The sequence below is a fragment of the Melozone crissalis genome, unplaced genomic scaffold, assembly GCF_028551555.1.
Source record: "Melozone crissalis strain CALT ecotype California unplaced genomic scaffold, PUWL_Pcris_2 ptg000042l_1, whole genome shotgun sequence".
In the NCBI taxonomy this organism is placed as follows: domain Eukaryota; kingdom Metazoa; phylum Chordata; class Aves; order Passeriformes; family Passerellidae; genus Melozone; species Melozone crissalis.
Window position 1 is genome coordinate 6158760 of NW_026535820.1, and position 14095 is coordinate 6172854.

General features: G+C 38.5%; 1 long non-coding RNA gene across 1 annotated transcript in view; it reads right to left on the reverse strand.

Moving 5' to 3' along the window:
* Positions 1-274: 274 nt before the first annotated feature.
* Positions 275-14095, reverse strand: part of LOC128942446 (uncharacterized) — a 181057-nt gene continuing 167236 nt past the window's right edge. Inside the window, exon 4 of the long non-coding RNA XR_008483620.1 lies at positions 275-478. This is a non-coding gene — a long non-coding RNA (uncharacterized LOC128942446). The remainder of the gene's footprint in view (positions 479-14095) is intronic.

The window sequence follows — 14095 nt, forward strand, 5'->3', positions numbered from 1 at the left end:
TCCTAGTCAATACTTGAGTACTGAATATCACAGTTACCTTGCAGTTTAAGTTTGCAAGTTGTTTCTCGCTGATACTGAACTGAAAGCTTTTACTGCTTCAAAAGGGTTGCCAGGCACCAGCCTGGATTTAGTTGCTTTCAGATATAATGTCTTTGTCTCCTAAGGCAGGGTCCTACATAAAGGATTTTTGAGATGTTGAGGTTCAAAACTATGGAGGACTCAAACAGATCACTGCTAAAAGTGAACCCATTTTACAAGGAGTCCTTACCTGTCCTACTTCCAACATGTAGAAAATTATAAAACTGGGATGTGTCCTTTAGCATCTCTGTGCCTTCGTTTCCCTGCAGAGGATGGCAGCCAAAATCTTCAGCCGCTGTGGTACAGCACAGATTGTGCAGCCTGTCCTTGCCAGACTTCAGGAACACTTCTCAAGGTGACTGCCCTCATTCATACATCTGGGGTTTTCACAATCAGGATCCTGGAAAGAAAGCCAACACATTACTGTCAGTGCAATAGATTAAAACGCTGATGCTGCAGAAAGAAATAAGGGTAGAAGGTTCTGGATTCACAGACTCATTCAAAAGCAATATAAAATAAGTAGGGAAAATGACTATGTGGTACTTAAGCACAGTGGTGCCCATACTGAGAAAAAAGAGCAACTGTTTCTTTCTGCTGATTTAGAGGGAGGCTGCCAAGGCACATCCAGTAAATAACTATTGTTCAGAGTCATCTGAACAAAGTTATCTAAAAGTTGAGTTTGATACACAGGAGAAACATTCAACTGACTGTTTGTTATATAATAAGAATTGACTGCAGAGGAACGGACTTCATACAGAAACGAGGGCTGTATTTTGAGTCAGGGAAAGCTTTTTATTCTGTGCATTGAAGCCCTAGGCTTTATTCTATTGGAATTTACTTTTCCAGATGGCTCAGAATGCTGCCTGTCCTTGCAGCCTGTTCAGGGGCCAGGTAATGGGCAGTGGTGCTGCAGAAACACAAAAGAACTTCAAAGTTTCCAGACAAACATGACTAAGAGGAGGACGAGAAACAGAGTCTACTCAAGAGCCAAGTCTGCAAGCAGCTAAAAATCAATCTGAAGGGGGATGCTGTGCCTGTGAAAGTGAGGAGGGAGCATGTGCAAAGCAGTTAAAACAGTTATGGGTTTTTGTTTTGTAGTTAACTTGGTGTTAAAAAACACACAGCATTATTTTTAGCTCTTAGAAAACCCCAGCAAAATGCTCCAGGCAGCTGCTATCTCTTCTGTCTTGAGTAAACATTTGGTTTTTGTCAGTTTGATGTTCAGTCATCAGAATGTGGAACTTTCCCTTTCCCTTTTAACTTTCCTTGTCCTTGTCCTTGTTCATGTTGTTTCACAACTTTCTGGAGCCTGAACTTTTTAAGAGGAGGGGATGCCCCAGAACCATTTCCCAATTCATAGGTGTCTGAGATGGTCAAATGTCTGATGCACCTGATTATCTGTCTGAAAGCCGAGTTTGATTTCTCACATAAGAAGAAAAAAAAAAAAAAAAGAGACAGGGAGAATATAGGGGAGGTCATGCATGGAGTTTTAATTTTGTTTGCCTCCTTCTCCCCACACAGATTTTCTCAGTCCTAATAGCAGCACCCATTAGGTTGCAGTAATTTCATTGTCCCTTGATGCCAAGGTGAAAAAAGAGGAAGTGTGGCTGATTTGTCTGTTGCTCACATTCATTCCCTGCTCCTTACTGGCCTATTCCAAATAATATAAAATGAGTCAGTCAATTTGGAGTAGAGCACAGATCACAAGATGTTGTTGAGGATGAGGTCACACATCCAGATTCTGGGAAATAGAGTCATCCAAGGTCCGTTCTGGATTGTTACTACAATCAAACACTGCCATGGGTTGACACTGAGGAAATTAAAGAAAGAATTTCCTTCATTGGAACTGATGAGGACTCCTTAAAAAACCTTGTAATTGTAACCTCTGCAAGTAATGGTGAGCAGAATGCAAGTGTTACTTCCTATGCCTTCCTGGGTGTCAGAAATGTGGACTGTATATTCTGATGGATTTCAGGATAATTGACATTTTAGCGTGTCACCATCTCAACAATTGAGGTACAGCTAGATTTTTCAGCCATTTATTTGCACTAAGGTTGAGTCCAGGACCTGCCACATTTCTGATACTTCTCACACCCGAGAGTTGGAAGCCTTGCTAACTCTCAGAGTGTCATATCCTGGGGGCATTCAGCATATGGCTCCAAGTAAAAATAAAATTACTTTTCTTTCTGGGGTCAGGGATGGGAGGAAGTACAGAGCACATGGTTGTGATCTGGGTGAAATTTGCAGTCTTTCCTCCATTTTTTGGTGTGCTAGAGCCAGCCAGCAGTATGTGTCTGGAACAACATGACCAGAAGGATTGCTGACCTCAGCAGCAAGGAGCAAGCTCATTAAGGCACACAAACCTCCTTTTTCTGGGATGGTACAATGTGCTGTTGACTCACATGGGCCACACAGTCTAATCCTAAATTATTACGAATGACCCAGATTCTGGCACTCTGCCTTCTGCTGATTAACATCTTACCCTGCAAGCAATTTAGTCTAGCTTAAGTGGGACTGCATCTCCAAATTAATTTTCAGTATAAGGATGAAAGCGTCATACCATTTAACTCTTAAGCATGGTTCCAACAGATCCAGATAGGAATTATAACATGCACCAGAAGGAATGAAAATACATTTGCTCTGGGTTCAGAGCAGTCTGGTAAAAAAAAGAAAAAAGAGAATGAATTCACAATCCTTGATTATATAAATAGCACCTGTTTTGACAAATTTTGTATGCTTATTTTCTGAATTAGCATGTTTCCAAAGTACCACATTTTTTCATAACATAAATGACAGCATTGACAAAAAAACCCCAAAACCACAGGCTGTTACTATATATATGTTTATAACCTATAAGCTTTGTCAGCAAGAAACTGTTGAATTCATCCAGTAATTCATCCATAACCTGTGCACACTTGCTTGGTCTTCAGCCATAGTGCAGCACACAAATATCTGCTTACTGGGTCTCAAAAGGCTGTGATCCAAAGCACGAGTTGAATATTCATATGTAGATAATGGGCCCAGTGCTGTGAGATCTTCATTAATGACCTAGACACTGACACAGATTGAACCTTCAGCAAGTTTTCAGACAATGTAAAACCAGGAGGAGTGGCTGATACCCCAGATGTCATACTGCCATCCAGAGGGACCTCAACTGCTGGAGAAATGAGATGATGAGAATTTCATGCTGTTCAGTGAGGGAAGTGCAAAGGAACAACCCCAACACCAGCACAGGCCGAGGCGCGACTCCACTGGAAAGCAGTTCAGCAGAGAAGGCCCGGGGGCCCTGTTGGACACCAGGCAGGACAGGAACAGCACTGTGCCCTTGCCACTAAGGTGGGAAGTATCCTGGGCTGCACTGGGCAGAGGAATGCCAGCTGGTGGAGGCATGTGGTTCTTCCTCTTTAGTCACTGCTGTCTGCTGTGCAAATGTGACACCGGAAATACTGGAGAATCATCCAGTGGACAAAACTTATGCACAAAACTTATTAAGGGGTTGCTGCATCTTACATACAATGAGAAAATAAGAGAACTGTGACTGGTCAGCCTGGAGAAGAGACAGTGCAGGGAGTCTTATCAGCATACATAAATATCTGATGGGAGGGAATGAGGAGTCAGAAAAATTCTTCTTATGAGTGCTCAGTGACAAGACAAAAAGCAATAAGCACAAAATGAAATACAAGGAAATCCCCCTGAAACATATGGAAAAACTATTTTACTGTGGGGATAGTCAGACACTGGCATGGATTACCCAGAGAGGATGTGGAGTCTCCATACTTGGAGATATCCAAAGTGGGCATAGACCTGAGCAACCCTCTGTAGTTGATCTTGCATGTGACAAGGGGTTCCACTAAAGAGTTTTCAGAGGTTCTTTCCAACCTCAACTCTTCTGTGATTTCACAATACTTTCCACACTACACCAGAAATATTGCAGCACTGGTTTGTATTTGCACTTCTGACGTGTCTGCAAATACCAGACACATTTTTTGCTCTTAGTGTTCAAACTAATTATTCACTAGTACTCTTTAGGATTTGGGTAGCTTTAACCATATTTAGGCATTAATGACCAAGAATCAAGATGCCACCTTCTGTGCAGGACAGCACTGAAAGACTCACACTTAGAAATGCCCCAGCAGGGTGGATTTAAACAAGCTCTTTCCCTAGTAAGACCATCACAGCCACTTACAAAATGAAGTGATTTAACTCATGGGTGTCTGGCCAGGATTTTCAAAGAGGCTTACAAATTAGACATCACACTTAGTCTGCAATTTTTAGCAAGACCTTAAGCAAAACCTGTAAGGCTCATAGGAAGCATGGTAAGCATTTTGATTGAACAGCCCTGAAAATGAACAGGGCTGAGAACCACACCTCTGTAATGTTGAAGCGTGAGGCACAGGAAAGATGGGGAACACAAGCCCATTTTTGGCACCTAGCTTGTTTTCCAAACATCTAAAAAACATTTGAAAATTGTCATGACCTACTTAGAAAAGTGAACAGGCTGGGAAAAACAAGTATAAGCAAAATATTTATAAAATTAGGACAAAACATACATAAGTAAAACTTGCAAAAATTCTTTGTAAAGCTCCTTACAACTCATTTAAAGTTTTGTTCATCCACCGAAGCCAAGACAAGAACATTACAGATTATTATTCTATTCAACCAAATCAGATGGGATTCATCCATTGCTACAATTCCAACTTCCCAAAGTATATTTGTCTCTTCTCTCTAATCCCTCTTTCTCTGACATTAATGCAAGAGTCATTGTAATGGGTAGGCTTGTTATGAACAACTCAATAGTAATAAAAAAATACAAAAATTGCTGTTCTTGTATTCCTCTTGTTGTTGAAGAATAAAATTATACTGTAAATTAAATTTGATTTTATGACATTTTGCATGCATATAGATCTTCATGTGAACTCAGGGGAGCATACTTTATTTGAGCTCTGTATTCCTTATACTTTTTAATTAATTTTTCTTTGTAATTCAGAATAAGTTTCTAATGGATTCATGGAACAATATGGGGTCACTTGGGGGTGATTTTAATACCTGCAATTCCCATGGTTATTAATCAAAGACTTTTTAGCCTTTTAGATAAATTATCTGCCTTCTGTTTAGAAGATTGAGATTAAGCATGTGAGAGAAATTGTCCCTACTGACACAAAGGAAAAAAAGTCATGAAAATACAAAATGCAACATTTTTGGTATCTCACAAAACTAGAGAATATGCTGCAGATTTTCAATTTTCTTACATCTAGCTTCATGAAAATTGCTATAAAAATAGCAATCAATCTGAAAAGAGGTGATTTTCATTTATTGCCTATATATCTCAGAAGCTGTCAGATCCAGTAAAACTTTTTTTACTTGAGGATTTACCATTTACAACTGACAGGTTTTTAAAAAAATGTTTAACTTTTTAAGCACCTAAGAAAAAAAGGTGTTCACTTGGCAAGTTTAGCTGAGTATCTAAATTTGCATACCCTTCAACAGTGGCTGTTACATTTTCATCCACTGAATGCTGAATCATACATACACAGTTTTTGTGCAATTAATTTGATTTCTCTTGACTTCATGTTGTCCAATAATTAGAAAAATCCTGGTTGATTTTCTATTGACTAAAGAAATAAAACAGTTTGTTTTCCATACTTTTTTACTTGATCTAGGCAGCATAACTGTAATGTCCTCAAGGGATACCAAACACAAAAGAGCATACATCTGAATTGATACATTTAATGTGTGTTTATACATGCAAAAATATATATATAGCCTAATATCCAATCTCACAGTTCTGCTCATCAGTTAACAATGGTTAATCTGATATCAAGAACTATCAAAACCAAAAGAATTTAAATCAGCTGTGGACTTGACTTCAACTTTCCACATACAAGTGTTGCCCTGTTCTTTTAAGTTCTTCTAAGCCTTCTGATGTTTACATTCTTGTAATGAAATTTCTCACCCACTTTTATCTAAATAATTATTATTTTACATTCTTTTCTAGAGAAGGAGAAATTTGATGGACTGTTGGTGTGTCCAGTGTCATTGGAGAAGTGGCAATTTCATCCTCCAATCCACTGTCACTTTTGAAAGTCTATAAAAGTTAGAGTCAGAAAATAAACTTCCCTTCTTTTTACCTTGGAGGTTCCAGCATGTGTGTTGTTTTATTTAATGTCCTATAGCAACATACAAGCATCATCAAGGTGTGTAAAAATCCAGTGCTTGTCTCTAGCTCAGTTCTGTCTCTCTGCCAAAATGAAATTAATCCCATTTCACAAAAGCATTTCAAGTATTTACAACAGCTCTGTTATCATAATGTCTAAGTATTTCACAAATTTTCTTCACCTGAAGAAGGACCTGATTTATCAGTTTGCTAACCTGAGACACAGCTGCCCCCAGAGGACAGTGGTTTTAGCTGTTCAGGTTATGTGGGGGATGTGAAGCAGTTTAGCTGCATCTGTGCATTGATCCAGCTGGGTGGAATCACCTGGACCCACAACACATCCATGTGACTCATCAGGTTCCATCACCTGCTCCCACTGTACTGCTTACAAACTCCAGCTGGCTCCTTCAGCCCATCCTGTGCAGCAAGATGTTTTATTCTATCCACTGCATGAAGTAAAGGGTGGGCTGGTTGTTTGAAGCCATGCAGAAGTTGGCCAGAGGACGTGGGCGCTGCTCATTTCATAAATCTGAGGTAGTTACTCATTCTGCATCCTGTCTCCTTTCTTAGCCACCCACCTCACATAACTGAGAAAGTAGCAAGGTAAGGGAAAGACAAAACAGAAAGTCAGCTAAAATTATCAGCAGGAAATAAAGAAACCTAAGAAGACTACGTGGGTAAAAAACAAAAAACAAATATGGGGCCAAAACAGACCTAAGAATAATTTTTCACTTTCATTGCTCAGTATCAATTTTCTGGGAAGAGAAAATACCTTGATGAAAGCCACATAGAGAAGTCAGAGAATAGACATGAGATGAGCAAAACAGCCCTTGAGGACAACTCTGCAGAGTGATGTACAATGTTCTCTATAGCAAGTATTCTTTCCTATGGAGACCATTGCACATCACTGCACAAGGCTGCATTTCATAAATTGGAAACCATCTTCAGAAAAATACATTTGTACACATCATAGGGTATACAATGTATGATTTGCTTCATCATTGTGATATTGTGAATGATACATGTCTTTTCTTCCTAGAAGAATACTTCAGAGATCTCAAAATTTATTCTGCCAACAAACTAGAAAGATTAGCATAAGTACAAGTTTTCTCCGTGTGGTGTAGAATATGTAGTGCACATTTTGTATGTTCATGGAAGGGAACAGTCAAAATACATATCATATATACACGTATTCATCTCTACATTAGAAATGGAAGAAGAGAAGACAGGCTTCAAGAATGAGCATATATCAGCAGATCTTATTATGGTACATGTGTTGCTTGTATTCAAAAACTGGGCTTAGCATTTTGCAGAGCCGTCTCATTCTGAAAGTGCAGCAATTCTTCATTTGCCATGATCCTTTCATGAACTTGTGGGTAACTTTATGACATTAAAGCTGGCAGGAGCATATTTGTTTAGTAATTAGAATACTAAAATGGTTATTAGGAATATCATCCCAAATTTTCTATAATTCGACTCAGCTTTTTTCAGGAGCACAAGTAGCCAAATGGCTCAACCTCAAATGTGGAAGAGAGGGAAGCAGAGTGAGTCAGACCAGATGGCTGTTGACCTTAAGGCAAGATAGGGACGGATGGGAAAAACTTCTCTCAGCTGTGCTTCTTCTAGGCACTGCTCCAGAAACTCACCTAGTCCTGGTAATGGAGAAAGTTTTACTTTTTAATATTGAAGAAGTTCAAGTTTAAAAATAATATATTTGTTTCTAATAATACAGGTACTTTTAAAATGTCCTTTAAGATACATAAATTGGATGACAATAGGAAAAAAAGCAATGTTATTTACCTTCTTGAATCACAGCATTCCAGGGTTTGAGTCCTATGAGAGCATCATCTCTTCTAAAATCATGCATTGCCAGCAATCATTACCATTCTTCTGAGCTGACCATTGGAGCAAAACTCCAAAGAAAAAGAACTTATGTTTAAGCTAAATGCATGTTTTTCTTTTGAAACCACTTGTAGTTTGAAGGTTCTCATTCTCTACTATGTGAAATGTGTTATGATAGGAAGTTGTCAAAAGCTCATACAAGACTCTGAAACAACCTGAAATTTTCATTATTATTTTCATTTTTCTTTGAGTGAATTAGGTGTCTACTGTATTTATCCTAGTTAAAAGATATCAGATTGCTAAATTTTGAAATTCTCTGTAAAATGTGAGTCACTCTATATCAAAATAAATGCAGTGTCTGATTCAAGGTTTGGGTCAAAGACTTTTGAAAACAGTGGAAGATGTTTAAGTCTGTGTATTCTAGTTTTGATCCACAAAGGCTAAATTTACAGCCTATGAGATAAAATTACATAAAGGAGTCACCTCTCTGTAACTGTATGTCTTGACCAACTCTAGTTCTTTGCTCTTCTAAAGATTTATCTGTGACCTAACAGATAAACAGAATGAAACATAATCAGAAAATCAGAGGTACGCTACAGAAATATAAAAGTAAACTCCTCCTCATTTATTTTCACACACACTGAGGAAAAAAAAAGACAGAAATTATTTCCATTTTCTTCTTGGAAATCCACTTGAAGCATTAATTAAGCATGTTAACTTGAATGTGGTGAGAAGGTCTGCAAAGTCGTCTTTACCATTTTGTAGTTTTCTGTGGTTTATCTTGCTTTTCAGGAGTTCTAATATTACCAAGATATTATTCCTGAGAGTGTAATTGTGTTGTGCAATAATGTATGTGCTGTATTCTTTTGAGTGGGTCAAATAACATTCATAGTGCATTTTTAAAGAATCAATGATGCCTAAGGAGTCTACAATATATGCTGCTGACTGGGAAATTATATTTGTATTTAATTATGCAATACTGCATGGAATTGAAAACATATTGCACAAAATGGCTTTGACTGACTGTTACATACCTTCTGCAGGTGTTATTAAACACCAGGCTAACATAGTTATCTCAGTCCTGTTTGGAAATGAAGGAGTTCAGCACTGAGGGTTATATATTTAGAGGTTGACAATTGTGTAGTTTGCTTTACTGGTCATGCAACACCTCTCATTCAGACAGACTATACAAGCTTGCAAAAAATCATATACACCCTGCAGAATTTGATATTTGGTAATGAAAGCCAGGTCTGTTAGCAGAGCTGAGAATGCCAGTGTTTTGTATTCCCCAAAATACACTTGATTTCATGGGAGCCCTACTGAGTGGCATCAAATGAGAATCAGGCTTTGTGTGCACTGTCCCACGGGAATGTCATGGGTTTGTTACATGAAACCCATAAATCACTTTGATGTTATCTGGACCTGTATTATCATAGGAACTCTACAGGCTGGTAAAATATGCTTCTGAATCATGTAGAATGCACTTATTGCTCCTGGGCATTGAGTCAGATATTGAGACTGCACCCCACTGTGCCCTGAAACACATATTTTGTGCAGCATGGGTGCATATGTGGCCAGAAGGAGGCCATTATCTGTACTTTGATTGCTCTTTCATTATATCTTTGCACAGATATACAGACAACTCTTCCTGTTTCTGTTTCAAAACACAAACAAAATCTATCGAGCGCTTTCCGTGTTTTCCCCCTTCAATATTTGAAGATTATATTGATTTGAGAAAATGAGCAAATAATGAGAAGTACTGCAGTCCAGGACAGGAAGATGGAGAACTTTTAAGTGCCAGGAGTAATAGATGGCAAATGCAATTTGTTGATGGTAAGAGCAAAATTGTGTTTTTAACAAACCGCAAAAGGAAAGAGTTATCTTCTAATCGGTAAGAAACAGAGGCATCCTGACACAATAGAGATTTATAAATTGCTGAAAAATAATATTTTTTTAGCCCTTAATTCAATGTTCAGGCACAATGATGAGTTCAACCAAGAGGTAGAGATGCATCCCCGGATAAACATGTTACAAATCAAAGCTAAAATCACAATTCCATAAGACAGTGCCAGATGCTGAGACTGTGGCATCATACCAGGCACAGTCTCCCAGGAAAGAGGGCGATGAATCTGAAGTCTGGGTATCCCACAATACCCACAAACACTGTAGAGCAAAATTAGACTGCAACAAGACAGAAAATAAAATTACCAGACAGAAGATTATAAACTAATTGCAGTAAGAAAGAATAAAATTAGGAATTCTTAATCACACCATTAGGTACCAAGAAGGTTGAAAACAAAAGCTTTAGTAAGAAAATTCCCATCAGAAATTATTTTTCTTTTAAAAACTCACTGAAGCGTGAAGCGCTCCTGAACTTGAGTGGCTACTTGATTTTCTAAACAAAGGAGACATAGGGAGCTATACGGCAAGAGAAAAGGGCAGGAGCAGAAAACAAAGGGATAGAAAGCAAGAAATAACTATAATAGTATTTTAACACCTAAAGGCAGCAGCAGAAACTGGGCAGAGATGAACCAGACAGTGAGCATATGCAGAGCAAGAGACAGACTTTTTAGCCAAGGGCATACACTTTGAATCCTGCTGCAAATCTCTAAACAAGTGACTTTACGCACAAAAGTGCATTGTGCTCTTATCAGGCTCAGAAGGTTCTGCTGAATGCTCACTGCTTTGATAACTTAGCAAAGAGAGTCAGATTAAAAAGTTACACAGAGCAGCAGATCTGCAGACGTGTCCATGCATCCAACTCTCAGTGTCTGGCTAGGAATACCTCAGCTATGTCTGGAGTCTGCCTGCTACTGAAAACATAATTTGCAGTGCTGATGCCTTATGGTGGGTCTCTAGTTCTGGTTTCTGGTTTTGGAAATTGTTGTTCCTGGCCTTACTTATAAGATGAGTGCAATATTTTTTCACAGAGATCCTCATGCATACTTAATAAAAATTACTGCCATAAAAAAATCCTATTTGACCCAATGTAAGAGATTAATACTATGTTTAAATCCAGTTTCAAACAACAGGAGAAAGATCTTAAATCTTAGGAAAACTCAGATGAAAATCTTTTGCTTATTTTTTTTTTTTCAGTAAAGAACAATTCAAAACCTGATGTAATTTTGGAAGCCAAATATTTCAAATTCTCAATTCCAGATTAAAAAAAAAACGTAGCTTAGAACTTGTCTGGACACAGGTCTAATTCAAAATCATGAAAGGCAATAGAAGACCTTCAAAGTGCTTTGTAAACAGGCAGGGCTGCTGCACTTTGGGTCCAGCAGTTTGGTTTTTCTCAATTTTTGCCTTTCTGGCCAATTAGCAATTGCACTGAAATCACTTACATATTTCCATTTTTTTCTTTTTGAACTCTGTGTTTTCCAACACATTCTGAATTAATGAATGAGAGTGCCAACTAATTTGTACTACAGAGAATAATTTTCTTAATATCTTAAAATATTTTTCGTCTTTTGGTTACACCTTTTATCTTTTTATCTTTTTTTTTTTAATGTTGCACTTAGCAGGATTGGGTTTTAGTGGAATCACACAAGATGTTAGTCAGATAACAGAACTGGTCTCCATGCTGTAAATAATTTCTTACTCTGAACTACAGTAATGATAATTATTCTTGTACTCTGACTTTTGCTGTACTCATTACCACTTACCTCCTCCTCCACTCAAGTATTTTTCAGTTTGTTAGACTTTCCTCCTTTAGGCACAATTGTCATTTATCAAAACTCTGTAGGACTTAAAAGTGCTACACAACAAACGGAAACTAATTTTACAGCTTCTGGAATAAGACTGATCTTATTAGCATGAACCTTTTGGTTTTTTGTGTTCTTTAACATAGAAAATCAAGGCTGCAAGGACTTGTCTTTCAGCGTGTATCCCAAACCATTAATTCAAATACTTCTATTCAGATAAAATGAATTAACTAAGTAGGTTTTATTAAAGTCATTACCAATTTCCTTCTGTGGATTTCATGTCTTGTTTACTCTGTTGCATAAAGAAAAATAATAGTGCTTTACTTTCCACAGAGTATAGAGATTTGATTTAGAAGTGGATTCCTGAGAAATATTTAATTTTTAGTAACTCTTCATTGCAACTATTAAAATGTCAAGTGTCAAAAATGTCCTATTCAATGTCAAAAAAATTGCTCCTTTGTATTTTCATTATATTCTGATTTTATTTTTGTTATGTATTTACAGAATCACAGAGTGGGTAAACTTTGGAAGGGACCACAGTGGGTCATCTGGTCCAATCTCCCTGCTCAGGCAGGGTCATTCCAGAGCACATGGCACAGGATTGCATCCAGATGGTTCTTAAATATCTGTAGAGAGGGAGACTCCACAACCTCTCTGGGCAATCTGTTATAGTGCAGTCAGCCACACAGTAAAGAAATTCTTCCTCATGTTTAGCTGGAACTTTCCATGCATTGTTTTCTGCCCCTTGCCTCTTGTCCTATTGCTTGGCACTACTGAAGAGAGCCTGGATACATCTTCTTGGCACTCTCCCTTGAGATATTTATACACATTCATGTGTATACACAGTTGTCCCTTCTCAGTTGTCTCTTCTTGAGGCTGAACAGGCCCAGCCCCCTCAGCCTTTTGTCATAAGAGAGATGCTCCTGTCCCTTGATCAGCTTTGCAGCTCTCTGCCAGACCTGCTCCAGGAGCTCCAGGTCTGTGCTGGAGAGCTCCACTGCAGAGCCCAGGGTTGCACACTGATGTGGCCTCACCAGGGCTGAGGAGAGGGACAAGATAATCATCAACCCACTGGCAATGCTCTTCCCAATGCACCGCAGGATACCATTGATTCTCTTGGCCACAGGGACACACTGCTGGCTCATGGACAGATGTTGCCCACCAGGACCCCCAGGTCCTTCCCTGCACAGCTGCTTTCCAGCAGGTCAATCCCCAGCCTGTGCTGGTGCTTGCAGTTGCTGCTCCCCAGGTGCAGGACACTGCACTTGCTTTTGTTGAATTTCAGATGGTACTTCTCTGTCCACCTCTCCAAACTATTATTCTTAAAATGCTTAATGTATCACTGTCTCACTAGCTTTCTTAATTAATTTTATTAATGTGGTTAATTAATTTGCTTTACATGAGAATTACTTGCTCACCTTTAAATTTTTACAGTGCCTACTCTTGGTTAACTCACAGTTAGAGTTACAGTATTGTGCATACAATTGCACATGGTGAAGAGAGTGGCAGGACAGGCAACCCCACGTGCCTGAATCCAGTAAGAGTCTATTTGAGCTAAGCAAGAGGTTAAGAGATGGGAATGACAGCAGAGCAGCTTTGCTTCTGCACACACTCAGGCTTGGCCCTCTCACATGTGGGATGTCTTCTCATTAGTGTCAATTACAAAGGGTAAAAATTTGTCTGTGTTAAAATGTATCATGAAAGTATGAGTGTATTTTACATGAGTTACTAAATAGCCTTTGCTGGTGAGAAATTTCAGTTATAACTTCCCTGAGACAAAGCATTCAGTATTTCATCCTAAGTGCTCAGGGCATGCAAAATGCCCCTGCCTTCTTCCCCCCAAAAAACCCACTTTACAGAGCAGTCTTTAAATTCTCTAATAGTGCTCTGAAAAGGGGATATAATTAGGAAAATATCTCTATTTCTCTGAAAAGAAAGAAGTCAAAAACAAAAGAGGATACACACAGCATCTACAATGGATTGTGTCCTTTGCCTGGTATCTCCTTATCTTTTTCTGAAGAGAATTCATGAGTGAAAGCTGCTTCTACTGGAAATTTCAGTAACAATGTCAGTTCATGGGATCCAACTTCAGCAGAATTTCCTTGTGGTGTTGCTGTAAATAGCTTGTGTTGATTGGGCTTGTTGTGTTTGAATTTTCTGTTGTCTGAGTTAATTACATGTTGCAAGCATAGGACAAAAAAAAGCATGTGAACTACTGAATTAGCTGGAGTTTTATTCTTCTTGAGCCACAAAGCCAGACTCTATTGTTCTTTTCATATGGAAGGATACTGCAGGGAATGCTTATTGCACACTAAAC